Source organism: Bacillus rossius, chromosome 7 (assembly GCF_032445375.1).
Source record: "Bacillus rossius redtenbacheri isolate Brsri chromosome 7, Brsri_v3, whole genome shotgun sequence".
Classification (NCBI taxonomy): domain Eukaryota; kingdom Metazoa; phylum Arthropoda; class Insecta; order Phasmatodea; family Bacillidae; genus Bacillus; species Bacillus rossius.
The window spans coordinates 14094551-14109363 of NC_086335.1; the positions used below are offsets into that span (position 1 = coordinate 14094551).

At 33.6% G+C, this 14813-nt stretch overlaps 2 protein-coding genes across 3 annotated transcripts in view; one reads left to right on the plus strand and one right to left on the minus strand.

The window, feature by feature from the left end:
• The window catches only part of LOC134534406 (lachesin-like), a 424713-nt gene that overhangs the window by 256433 nt on the left and 153467 nt on the right, over positions 1-14813 (minus strand). The gene's annotated exons all lie outside the window — the stretch shown is intronic.
• LOC134533685 (sodium-coupled monocarboxylate transporter 1-like) overlaps positions 7947-14813 on the plus strand; it is a 41241-nt gene continuing 34374 nt past the window's right edge. For both annotated transcript variants that reach the window (XM_063371240.1, XM_063371242.1), the window contains exon 1: positions 7947-8235. The gene's annotated coding sequence lies outside the window, so the exon portion shown is untranslated. The remainder of the gene's footprint in view (positions 8236-14813) is intronic.

Genomic DNA, 14813 nt, shown 5'->3' on the forward strand with positions numbered 1-14813 from the left:
TAAATTATAAACACTAAACCAAACTCCTTGCAAATTAGTAGGTACTGTAAAAAAAATATAACAATATTGACAATAGAAAAAATATGTAGGCTCTACCAACCTATGAATAAATTTCGAAGAAATTTATAAGTTTAAGAATTTATATACCTAAAATATATTAAACTTGAAACTATCCACACAATAAAAACCTAAGAATGTTAGTAAAACTAATTTTTTTATTTGTCATAATACTTAAAATACGTATGTTTCCAAAATGAAACAAAGTATAAATAATGACCAATTTGACAAAAAAAATTGTACAACTCGAATGACATTGAAAACATACGCGTGAAATTTAAAAGAATTATGAGTGCCCTAGGTAGGGAGGAAAAATGTATATAGAAGAAATTAAATTAAAAAATGGTTGCGTGTACTTAGGTATGCGCATGAGAAGTGATACTTCTTTGGCATCATTAAAAAATAGTTTTTAATTGCATGCAAAAATATTGCGTGGAGTCCCTCCGCGCGCAAGAAGTAAAACTTCGTAATGTGGAAATGAAAATAGGAAGGGGTAGAAATTGATTTTTAGTAAAATTATATTGTATCAAATCAAAATAAAAAATAAAGGAAATAAATTTTTAACGAATCATAGATTGATCTTCAGAGAGAGAGAGAGAGAGAGAGAGAGAGAGAGAGAGAGTGAGAGACCTATTGAATGTCTATAAAACTTTTTTATGAGAGCAGATTTTCATGAAATAAATCATGAAATCATACAACGATAAAAGCTGTTTATTTTATTAAGCGGACGGGTTTGCCCCAAGGAGAAAATTGACGCGGCGAGACCTCGTGGACATAGAGAAATGACACACACTCACTATTCATCTGTTTATGAAACATGATTTTTTTCTGCAATTTGAATTGTAATATACAAAAACTGTATTTAAAATTGAAACAAATATGGCGACACTACAAACTGTCAAGAACTTTATTTTTTTCTTACTCTCTACTTAGTTCCTTACAATAGAAAAACGTAACGTAATGGCTTGAAAGCTATTGCTCGGCAGGCATAGAGGAATGACACTAACAGTTTGTATATCTGTGACACACATTACATAAAATTAAGATATATTTTTTAAAACCGTTTAAACATTATTTTTTTAGACTAAAGATAGCCTATGTCCATCCCCAGGATATAATCTATCTCCTTGCCAAATTTCATTACGATCCGTCCAGCCGTTCAGCCGGGAAAAGGTAACAAACAGACAGACAGACAGAGTTACTTTCGCATTTATAATATTAGTAAGGATATAGTCATAGAAGTAATGATGACAAGTTCGATGAAAAAATGTAATTGAAATGATTTGGTGCGAAATGTATATGGAGCAGATTGAACACTTCGTGAAATTGGAGCACTTCGAGAAATTGGAACATTGGAGCTCTTGGAGCAATTTCAGCTTTGGAGCGCTTGGAGCTCTTAAAGTTTTTGAGCTGTTGTAGCTTTGGAGCTTTGGAGCTGTTGGAACTTTGGAGCTTTGGAGCTGTTGGAGCTTTGGAGCTTTGGAGCTGTTGGAGCTTTGTATTTTTTGGAGCTTTGGAGCTGATGGAACTTTGGAGCTGATGGAGCTTTGGAGCTGTTGAAGCTTGTACCTGTTGGAGCATTTGGAGCAAATCGTTCATTTGGAGTTTGGAGCTTTTGAAGCCATGGATCTTTGTAGCTTCGGAACCAAAAGCATTTGTACTTTCCTTGGCGATATCAGGCCGAATATTATAAATCAGCTTACTGATGATGTAGCATCAAACGCTCCTTTAAAATATAACATTTGGCTGGACTGTATATATGGAATGCCATATATGTTCGATGAAAAAGTGAAGATATGTTCATTTAAAACATCGGTTACAGTGATCTATAGTTCTGACGATGTGAAGCAATCTGATCAACATGGTGTCCATAAACTTTTTGTCAAGAGGAGAAGGGCTGTGTCAGTAAAGGTTCTGGTTGGTCTCTGCCTAGCATAAACCGATTGGAAATAAGAATTAGTCAGTTCACGCAGATGTAGGACTATATGTTTATAAGATTGCTTAGTGTCCCAAGTGATCCTGTACTAGAATATAAGTTATGTAGTAAAATGTATTGTGTAAAGCAATTTAAGGGTTTTATTTCTCGAATCTGTCACATTTATGGTCATTTTTAATTTTTTTTTGGTTCGCTTAGGGATCGAACCAAGGATCTTACTCGATCTAATTTATCAGTTAACTAATGAGTTATTTTTTTGTTGAATTTTGGATTTTTTCCCAAATAACATGTTAATTATTATGAATTTTAAAGATGGTGGACATAACTACTTATAGGCTGTTGGTGTGCTAGGAAACTGTGCTTATTTTGGAACTTTGAACATGATTTATTAAAACTGTTATTTTTACATAAAAATATTTTTTTTGCATCGACCAGGAACCGAACCGAGAATAGAAACTGATCCAATCAATCAGTTTATTGATTTCAAATTTATTAAATGTAGTTTGGAATATTTTCAGAATTTATAGCTAGGTAAATATTTACACAATTCCAAGATGGCACCCAAATTTCAAGATGATGGGAGCCTCAGTAATAATAAATGGTTACTGCACTCTAGCGGGTAAGATTTAAACTAATATGATAGCAGCGCACTCTAGCAGACGAAAAAAAAGATGGTGGCCTCTAGCAGACATTAACAAAATGGCGGACATGACGTCATACTAGCTTATGATATATACCTTGGCAATAGTGGTGGGAGGTCAGTCTGCTGGCGGCTTCCGTGGAGAAAGGATTAGTCGCCATTTTTATTATTTTTGCCCTCACTGGGTCCGAACTGAGTTCTCTATGTCGTAAGTGCATTTTTACATAGTATTTTATTAATTTTTCATTAACTAAATTTTTTATAATTTTTCAAATTTTCCCATATTTCTAGCCTATAAATAACGGTTTTTCAAGATGTAACTAGAAGTGCAAAGTTCTAGATTCCAATATGTCTGACCAAATGTAAAGTGTAACGATGATTTCATAGTCATCGAAATTGGCGGTCATAACGAAACATGCATAATTACTAGAATTCAAGATGTTGGGTGTAACAATATATGCAATGGTGTTTTTTTTTTAAATATTTTTATTAAAATTTTATTAATTTTTTATATAAAATTCAAAATTTTTTTCATTAAAATTTTATAGTAGATAATGATTTTCAAGATGGTAGCCGTAACGCAAATTGAAACGGTGACGTCATAATCGTTGATGACGTCAGAGGCTTATCGGAGGCTGTAGACATGGAAGCTTAAACCTCAATAAGGAATACGTGTTCTTTCTAAGGCAAAAGTCTTTTGAGGTTTTTCGAAATCCTAATTTTTGAATTTTTGAGGAAGAAAACGAGAATTTTTCCCTTGAAAAAAAGAAATTTAATAATTTTTTCAAATTTTTTGAGATTTTTTGGCGGTTTTTTTTCTCTCCAAAAATCTGGACATTTTTGTGGAATTTGGAGAATTTTGGGCAAATTATGGCAAATTTTGAAGAACAAGAACAAAAGACAATGTCAAGGGCATCCAAAATAGCCACCGTGACGTCAGAGGTCGGTCACACACCACAGCCTGAAGTCTGTGCCCGCAGTCTCATTCACATACTATTTCAATACTCATTCATGTTATAAATCGCAATAAACATATGCTGAAAAACCTTGCCACAAAAATAAATAACAATTATGGTAATCACACTGAGATATCATTGCACGAGGTGCCAGCCACAGCCGGAGTATGTGCTCTGGGCACTTGGATGCACAGCCTGGGTTTGCACTGCCTCCGATGAATCATTAAGTGGTTGTTTACTAGCTTCGTGACGTCACATTGGGACGGGAGTTGTACAAAGACCTGCTGCCAGATATAACAAATTTAAGTACACCCATTCGCTTAATGAAAAAATTGGGAAGTAAGCAATTTGAATATGGCCTTGGGGCAAGGGAAAACAGGGAGATACAGGAAGCTACAGTTTCCGTCACGCAGTGGTTCGGACAAGTTGTTTCATGGCCCTTTGGCCGATTCTGTTCTTCAAATTGCGATCGAGTAACCTTAGCCCAAGAAATATCAGTGAATTTACTCTCTAAACGTCCCAAAACTCGAAGTGTATACATTTTGCATCTCCGAAAAGCAGTTGAAACTGTGCCTAACAATTATAATACACGTTTCCATTGGTGAGTTGGAATGATTTTGAATTACCGCAATCGATTTTGAAGTAAAAAACTAATGCTAATTTAGGTGGCCACAAGATAGGTGCTCACAGTTTCGTTGCCTCACACTATACAAATTTAATAACGATTGAAAAAAATACTAGAATTTAAAACCGATTACAAAACAAACCAATCTGAATTATGAGTAGGTTTTCATTAAATAAAGGCCTTTGAATAATTTTTTAAATATTTCTTAAGAATTTAAAAGCCTTAGTAGACATTCAATTAAAATATTGATCTTTTAAAACACTCGATTTTACGGTATTTATTTTGGTAAGCTTTTGTGAGACTACAATCAGCATAACTTTTCATACATGTATTATTAATGATCTATAATTTTGTATGTCACTATTTATATATTTACGTTTGATTAAAAAAAAACACAATCTTTGTTAAATGCGGTACAACTGTCCTCATGTCTGTACCCGCTGTGTCGATCACAGATCAATGTTATGACCCACGGGTTGTGTCGGTTCATTCCGAATTTATGAGCCAAATGTCTTCATTCGACGCTCATGGTGCACCAGAAAATTTTGGAATCAGCTCATGAAACGAGATCACGGTTGAACTCCAGCGACGCAACTGGCCAGCAGACCAGCACGAGGACCAGATGGGTGGTTGTACATCCCTGCCTGGCCGCGACCATTCTCAAGGAGTTTCGGCTGGGCTTTGGCGGCGATTTATTCATTGTGCCAAGGGATGTGCAGGGGTGGGCGGTGGTACCGAAGGCTGGGCGGGCCCCAAGCGAGGCAAGACGTGACTAGAATTCCGCAAGCCGACGACAAGTGGTGCTTAGAACATCTCTTCTCTGCCTCTTCAGAAGGAGGGAGAGAGGTCGGGCGATGTTGCCAGATGGACTAGTGTGGTGGGGACCAATGGCGGCAGGTCTAGGATGGCCGTCGCGTCTGTTGGGTCAAGAGACACGGGTTCAAACAAATCCTCTGACATGGCTCACGTTTACAAGAATACAATCTGTTCTCCAGAGCTACAATGCCAGCTGAAATACCTAATTTCATGTGCATGATCAACACTTAATATTTTAGAGTTTTTGAATGTTTTTGAACAAGTAGGTGAAAAACGTTTTTGAAAAAAAAAATTTGTGATTGAGTTTTCATTACAAGCCAGTGATTTGAAACATCTTAACACGTTAACGAGCAAATTAATGTGTTCTCATGTTGCAAATACACTTATAATATTAAACTCAGAAACGATATATAACGAACAATTCTTTAAAATGATGCCGAGCGTAATAAGTATACGCAAATTGTGTTTTCAACAACATTTCTGGATGCGAATCACACTTAGGGCGGAATTCATAGTGGTGATATAAGCAATACTTGAAAAAAGTACTGCTTATATGCATGCTTAAGTATGGCATTAAATTCATAGCGAACAAACAGAGCACTGTTTTTTAGGACTACTTCAAGTAATACTTCACGAAGCACTGCGTCAAATAAGTACTGCTCAATACGAATTCACAGTCATGAAATACATTTGCCTTGTTTCGCAAGTATTCATAATCAAATAAGCTATGTTTATTCATTGATATAAGAAATACTTAATGAAGTCGGCTATCTAGGTGACTCAAGTACCGGTACGGATTTGTTTGTTGTATGGAATAGGTTATGTAAGGTATTAATTCCCGTTAATTTTTCCATATATTGAATTAAAATTTTGAGAGTAAACAAATTCAATTTGGGGAAAAGAAACGAAACAAATCGTTGCCGCTTAGTTTTGTAAACAATACAGGCTACGTACGTAACCTCTTCTGCAACTAGCGAAATGGATTTTGGTGAGTGGGACGATTTTGAACAACTTGCGGATGAAGTTTACGAGGACCATGTCAATGTACGGACACCAAAGCGCTACATACGAGATGCATTAAACCCTTTCGAATGGTTTAGTGATTCTGAGTTCAAGCGACGTTTCAGATTCAGCAAGAACACAGTCATCCAAATTATCATGCCGTTAATTGAACCTGCACTGAGGAAAGAAACTACTGCTATGTATTTTAAGACCAACTGCTTAAACAAAATTCTTTCCGAATCAGTAGGTAAAATGTATTCCTCCCTTTTCTTTTTCACTAGCCATTACGAATCACGAAAGTTGTTTCGCTAACACGTGGTTAACATCATCCGCTTATAGATCACAGACACAAGATGGCCAACATAATTTAACAACACAAACATTCAAAACATATTTATGTAGGTGTAAATTCGTTTTTAATAAATGTTCATATTTATGTTATTCAAGTTCACTACCAAATAAAGTATAAATATCATCCTACGTAGTATTTTCATTATTTTAATCACATATATGGTTTGAAACGTGGGAATTTTTATTTTAAAACAGGTAAACTATGTATTTACAGAGGTATATTTGCTTGCGTTACGTTGACACAAAATTCGTCCTTTACTTTTTGAGATACTTCATCAAGTACAGCATGGCCAATTTAAGTAGTGCTTGTTCAAGTATTACTTCGTCAGTATAAGTTTATGAATTCATTGCTGGAATAAGTACTACTTGAAGAATAAGCACTACTTTATAAAGTATTACTTATTCGCCAAACAAGCCTTCGACTATGAATCCCACCCTTAGTGCCCGCACCCGCCGCTATATTTCGCTGCGGAGCTTCTACGTTTAATATAAAATCACTCGATTTGTCACGCGAAAATTTTGAACAATATAATGAAATGGCTCCGATAAACGTAAAATAGAATAGAAAAAATATTTAACCCCAGATTTGGACCTGATTTCCTACAACAATTTTATTAAATCCTACCTATCTTGTTTAAATTCATTAAACAGTTAATACTACAATGTTTACCTATGTATTTGTAAAGTTTGGTTCACGCCATCTGTCACAAATGGCAGCACCATGGTTCTTACACATTTCTGTTCCTTAACTTACAACGCATTCACGAAAGTACTCCCACCATATATAGATAGCTAAAATATTACACATCATAAACTACGTTACATTATAGTTTAATTAATATTTATTTTATTTTTTTCTTTCACAACATGTGGCACTATTTAAAAATATATTTTCAACTTGTGTTTACTTGCATGCATGGAGTTATATCAATTAAATGTATTCATTGTGATATTTTAAGTTTCTAACCAAAGAATCAGAAAATTTCCCTCATGTGAGGATGGCTCGTGGACGATATGTCCTTCGCGCTGTAGTCACAATAGCGCGACGCAATGGGAAAGGTGCGAATGAAATAATTTTCTATTCAAAAAACTTTCGATACATCTGTGACGTCGGCAGAAAAAAGATTTGCGGGCGTGACAGATATTCCGCATTAAAATATTTTCTATTTTCGTCACTGCTTCGCGGGCACGACGTTGCCGCTATGAACGTCAAAATTTAGTTTTCTGAAGATGGTTAGACTGATATTTTTAACTAAGGGTTTGTGTACTCAAATAAACCATGAAATTTTTGAAATGTTTTCGCACACAGTAATTCTCCAGAATAATGTTAAATTTGTATTAAAAATATTTCTCTCAAACATGTGTTTTTAAAGAACCCTGGAATCGTTGATTTTTGTGGTATTTTTGGCGCGTGTATATTGGCTAGAATAATTTAGGCGATAATCCTTTTTCATCCGTTTCGCGGGTAAGTACGCATGTTCATAACGACGCGATGTTCGGCAGTCGCGCCAGCCGCACATTGTGCGATGGCGTGATTGGCCGTGGGCAGAATGAGGCTGGCAGTTGCCGCGCGGGGCGCCTGTGGGCCCGGGCAGTTCCCGGAGGTAATGACGGAGGAGGGGGAGTCCACCAGGAGGGGCGCCGGGGATGTGTTTACCGGAGATCGTCGAGCAGAAGGCCAGATAACGCACTGTTGTTCGAGACGGCCCGTCCTCCGGGTTCGACGAGCAGTGCGTGAAGAAGAGGGCCACGTGACAGCCTCGTGTCGCCGCCAGGTCGCTGGTGCTGCCGCGAGGAGCTGCGCTCAGCTGACGGCCTCCTGCTCCGTGGCTGCTTCCCACTGCTAGCACAGGTGAGGCACGCTGAGCAAGACGCGCATGCGTCTCTAATATACTTACAGTCATGGGCTCACTCAACAGGCCCGCTTCACTTGCAACATCGTGACTATGGAACGGGTTTGATGAACTTAAAAGTCCAAAATCTGTTCTATAGAAAATTTCCTTTAAAATTTAAAGATTTTTCTTGTCGCATGCAAAAAAGGCCCACATAAGGGCAATAAACAACATACAAGAACCCTATTACTTGTATTACTTGTGTCGGTAAAAACTCACGCGGAAAAATCTCGGGCCAAACGGGCCCCCATTGCGAATCTTACAGAGTTGCGACCCTGCTTACAGTAGTGTAAAAAATGTTTGAAGTGATAATGATTGTATACTCTAATGAGAATAATATAAAAAGCATAAAAAATCTTCGGTATGAAAAAATGATTTTTTTTTCAAACCCAAATATCGATATTGTTTCTTTTTTCCAAGAAACTAACAAAGTTTCCCAGCATTTTTTTTAAGCAGTGCTGCTCTCTGTAATGATAAAGACAGAATTATCTTAGAGGAGTTTGAATTTCCTTAATTACTTGCATTTGTTTTAGTAATTTTTTTTTAATATTTCGATTAAAACTTTTTAAAATTTTACAAAAACTATGCATTTGTGTAGAGAGAGAGAGAGAGAGAGAGTGAAAATACATTTATTGGTAAATTTGTATTGCCCTTATCATATATATTATTTTCAATCTCACATAAGCAGTGATACATTTCATATCATTCTTCTTATTAATAGAAATATGTACATATTAAACTTGTTTATTATTATAACAATATTGAATTGAATTTCTTAGAAATTTAAATTTACTAATGATTATGAAACAGAAAAAAAAGAATATAACTATATTTGAACTCCTGACAGAAACCGCTCATGTGAAAGACATAGGTAATTAAAAAATAATAACTTTTTAAAAATAAACTCAAAAATGGAACACAAAATCTTATAAAGGTTTTTGAACCAACCATTATAATGAATTAGAAATAAGTTTGCACGAGAAACAATTTTTTCTGCGTTTGGAAAAAAAATAATAATCTGGATACTATCCACAAGTATCGTATTTCCTTACTCCGTGTAGAGGCAGTTGTTAACGGTAATTATTGTAAAATTTCGTAACACATTTATTTTTAAAGTCACTTATTTTATAAATTACTGAGAACACTTAAACAATGGTAAAATTTCAGTATTTTTATGTAATTGTTTCAACGTGTACCAGATGAATTTTTTTTTAAATTTTGTGATTTTTTTGCCAAAATAGCGATTGAAGAACAAATTGAGCTCTTATCTTTCATAAATATAAGGAAAATATCGTGTCATAACATGTTTTCCTGGGTTTAATTACCTATAGATAACATTGATAAGACGCAATACTTACGGTAAGTATGTGATAATGATAGGATTGTTTCTAAATTATGCCTCAAAATTTGCAAAAAACAAATACTAGTAGATACACGATTTATCATTTCGAGGTATCGGCCAAAACATGTTTTCCGGTGTCAAACATTACCTTGAAACAAGCTGATATCAATATTTTACTACGATGTGCTACAATAAAGTTACGCGAATACATGTAAGGTCAGATAGCTGTGAAGTTAATTGCGTTTTAATTTTAAAAGGCTACAAATTATGTGTGAATTTAAACAGTTTTTATGTCAGTATTTGTTTCAATTACGCATGTATAAAAGTTAATTCTACACACTTTTGATGAAAAATCTATTGGAAATTTGAAATTTCTATATAATTTTTTTGGTAAACTGAGCAATATTAAATTGGTGAAAAAAATTATTTTATAAGTAGTGTTTACCTATGCACTTACTATTTTTTTTCTCTAGCATATTGCTTTTTAGTATTTTTAATGTAATAAACTTCAATGTTTCAAAAATACAGTTTTTTTTTCATTTAATAGGCTACACCCAGCATTCAGAATAAGTTACAATAATCACAACTTAAAACTTACGCTACAAATAATTTTATTTTTTTTTCTGTGTCAATTTTTGCTAAAAATGTATATTAATATTAACTATTTTGGTATATATTATTTCTTTTTTTTTTAATTGAAGGCTTTTGGAACATCAACCACAATAAACATTTGAAAATAAATTAATTTAACTGCCATTACATGTTTTAACATTAAACATTTAAATAACTTACTATACTGAAAATTTTCTTGCCAAACTTTATCTTGTTTTGTCAGGGTAACTCCCTAGGATTACTTTGTAAATAAACTAACTCTCTGTAATAATTACCAATGATTTCGAAATAGGCACGAATATATAAACTTTAAGGATATCGCATTTCTTTACAATTTACTCCACTTGATTTATTAATAAATAAAAATTTGCATACTTAAGAAAAAACAACAAAATCTCTTTGGATTGTTTTGGAAAACGAAGCATACTTTGATATCTAGGATACCTTAGATACCTTGAATCCCTGAAAAAAAAAATCAAATACTTACATGAATATTAGATAAAAGGTTTTGGCAGCCATCAATTTAAATAAAAAATTTAACTTAATACCACAAAATGTTTACATATTTTGGCAAAAAGGTTTATTGTTTATGAGATTACAAAACGATGTTTAATTTAGTTCATTTTCAGCAACAGGTGGTGAATTTTTCAAACTTAATTTCCAAAAAATTGGTTGTGTGTAAAGTCGGTTTACGGACGATAGTTTAACGTGTCAATGTCATAAAGAAACATCGATGAAATGATTGCATACTTTTATGAATAAAATTGAATCATTTTTATTGAATTATCACTATTTTGTATGGATACAAAGAAGGAGTGAAATGAAATCTACAATTTAATTGATAAATTTACTTTTATTTGCACTCATTAATTCAAATAAGTTTATTACTTTAACGAAGAGATTATTTTAACTATAATTTTAATACATGTTTGCTATTTAACTTATTCCGATCTGTGTTATTCTGTTAAGGATAGGACGATGATTGGAAAAGTAGGAAACGAATGGGAGTGTTTCAAGTTTAATGTGTCTCGAAAAAGTCAAATCGATGGTTGTTCCAATCGAGTGGAAGAGAAATAGATGCGGCGCAAGCGTACAATGAGCGGAACGGGACATAGCGGTAAGGTACACAGCGTAACGGGACACAGCGTAACGGGACACAGCGTAACGGGACAATGTGCGTTACAGGACACTGTTTCGTGCGTGCAACCGGCGTTCATCGATTTATTAGACGTTGTCACGTCAGTAAATTATTGGGTTAGTTTAATTGATTCTAAACAAAGTTTGAATATTTTGATGTGTTTTTCGGAAATTATTTTACATAGGAAATTATTTTGTATGCGAATCGTATGCAGATGACGTACATTCACTGGTTGAGTTAACATTGCAAATCTAAAATTTTAATCCTTCTTATTTTATAATTGATAGGCGGCACATTACATTTCCAGCTGTGCATAGCACAAAATAGATCCTACATAAATAAGTTTTAAAAAAGTAATTATTATGTGTAGAACTTTATTACTTTATAAAACATTAAAAAAATTAAACTGTATTATGTGTAATATTTTAAATTTATAAGCAATATTAGATATTGGAGTGTTTTCATATTTTCTACCTTTTTTGACGTTACAACGTCTAATAAATCGATGAACGCCGGCTGCACGCACGAAAAAGTGTCCCGTTACGCACATTGTCCCATTATGCTGTGTCCTGTTACGCTCATTGTACACTTGCGCCATCTCTATCTCTCTTCCACTCGATTGGAACAACCATTGATTTGACTTGTTCGATGCACATAAAACTTGAAACACTCCCATTCGTTTCCTACTTTTCCTATCATCGTCCTATCCTTAAAAGATAACACAGATTGGAAGAAGTTAAATAGCAAACATGTATAAGTTATAGTTAAAATAATCTCTTCGTTAAAGTAATAAACATATTTGAATTAATGAGTGCAAATAAAAGTAAATTTATCAATTAAATTATATTTAATTTCACTCTTTCTTTGTATCCATATGAAATAGTGATAATTCAATTTTATTCATAAAAGTATGCAATCATTTCATCAATGTTTTGTTATGACGTTGTCATGTTGTTCTATCGCCCGTAAACCGACTTTACAGACAACTAATTTTTTTTTTGAATAACAATTAGAAAGCTTTTAAGACGATGAAATTCATTTAGATCATTAATTTTACAATAAACGAATGTTATGCGCTTGTCAAACAAAAAATTGTAGCTACTTTCCGTCATGTTTTATATTTCTTTAATGACAACCAGATACGATTGAAATTAGTGTGATAGATTTATGTGGCTTTAAATAAAATGCCTTAAATGACAAAAATAACTAAAAAATAATCTAACTTAAACTTTGGTTAGAAAAATCCTTGAAGAAAAATTACTTCTGTGTTGTTATATAAATGAAGATTAAATAAAACGTTAAAAACCCACTTAGCATTGTCGATGGTTATCAGTATATGCTGTTTTACATATTATTCTTTCTCTTAATACCAAACCATCGAGGGAAGATTGATTGCATCATATTTACTCTGATTTTTCGTAGTTTGTTTTTTGTTTTATTCAAGTGTTCCCATAAATTCAATGTTATCCCTACAAAAGAACTAAACGATTTTTGATCACACTACTATCATTCTGGCCGATCAACTCAGGCGTGTTCTTTCGGCAGGGCTTCCCGTTTTGCCTCTCACAACATTAGTGTTGACTCAGCCCTAGGCGGACGCTTTGGTGATCCTCAATGCCTGGCCATAGCCCCTTGAAGAGGCCGCGGAAGTGAGGGCTTGAACCGATAGATAGTTTGAGTACACACTACGTTCATGTAGGCACTATCAGGACAAAGGTTGGAAGATAGCTAGCATCGTAGTGGTCGTCGAACCCACGTGCCTGCTGGTAGGACACGAGGCCTCGCAGGCATTGAAGTCTTGCCTCGAACCTTTATATCCTTGTTTGAATGACTAGAATTTGTGGTGTAGGGAAGATCAAAGGTTCTATTTGCAGTGTTAGCTGTGGAATATCACAAAAAAAAAAAAAACCATGAGATATCTGTTACACGCAGTATGGTAAATAAAGTACACATTTACAAATTTAACAGTACTACAAAAATGAATTATTTCAATATAAGTAACAAAAGAAGATAAATAAAAAAATATATTTTTCTAATTTTTTAAATTAAAAAAACATCTTACAGAAATTTTTACAGTATCATAAGGGTTGACCATTTAACGATATATATATATTTTTTTTTTCTTCAGATTTATGATTTCTTCATTGAATTACAGAATTGCACTTCTTCAAACTTGTTAGTTACAACATCTAAAAAATAGATGGTATAAAAAACTTGCGTTTAATTGAAAAAGCCATAATTTAAATGTCTTTTAAATATGTTTTTTACCTGTTTACTCTGTTCTATGAAGCATGACCACAATCATGATATAGTGCCTGATACAAAGATAAAATATAATTATCAACTGATGCAACAAATCAGTAATATATCATAGGTGATAAATGTTTATGTATTGATTTAAGCTAAATAAACTGGAAGAGATATGAATACCATAATATTGGAGGTAACCATGGAATATAGAGTGATGAAATATTTGTTTCTAACATATGCATAACCATGTTTAAAAAACTATAAAAATTTAATCAATACAATAATTAAAATATCTCTGTTCAATTTTAAAAATGTTTGAATCGCTATCCAATTGTTCCAATTTGCAGATATCGCCTTAATTTTATACATAAATGATAAATCTGTAATATTATAGTAACCATTCTTTCTAAGATTTCAAATAATGTTATTACTAACCACAAACCTCCTGCATACAGAATGTTTTATCGAAAATAAGCGAAATCTGCGCCACCCCTGTCCACTTGGTGTTTCGGTTATTTAGGTTTATTCCCTTCATCATTGGCATCAAAGAGTCTATTTTATCATGTTTTTATACCATTGGAGATGTTGGATAGCAAGTTTTATTTCTTTGGTTAAATACCATGGAAATTTTGGAAAAAAACTAGCTGATATAGCTGAGGAAAATATTTAATTGGTTTTAATCTAAGATACGTAAAATTGGTGTAAGTCTCTGCCACTGTAGTGTTCTGCAACGTGGCTATGGTACTTCTACACATGGTTGCATGTTTCATATTGTTTTTCATTGGCATTGCATACCCAGGGATTAAGAAGTTAATTTGTGCACGATAGCATACGCCACACTTTCTAAGCGAAAGATTTCAGTATTGAGCTTAGTCGTAACCGAACATAAGTTGCCTTGCCAGCAGTTCAGTTACACGAGCACTAATCACCTTAGCCCCTTATAAAGGTGAAATTTCGTCTGGCTTAAAAATTTAGCTTTTTTCAAATATATCCAATTTTTTTTTCATTGCTAAGTAGTTTGGATTGATGTTTTTATTAAAATTACATAGCTTTTAATGCAAACTAATGTAGTAACACTTGTCTTTGAAATAAAAAAACAGAGTATGCACAAAGGCTTTAAAATGTTAAAATTTATTTTAATACATCATATAGGTAACACATAATTTGTCTGTAAATAAAGTTTAAATAGATTAGGT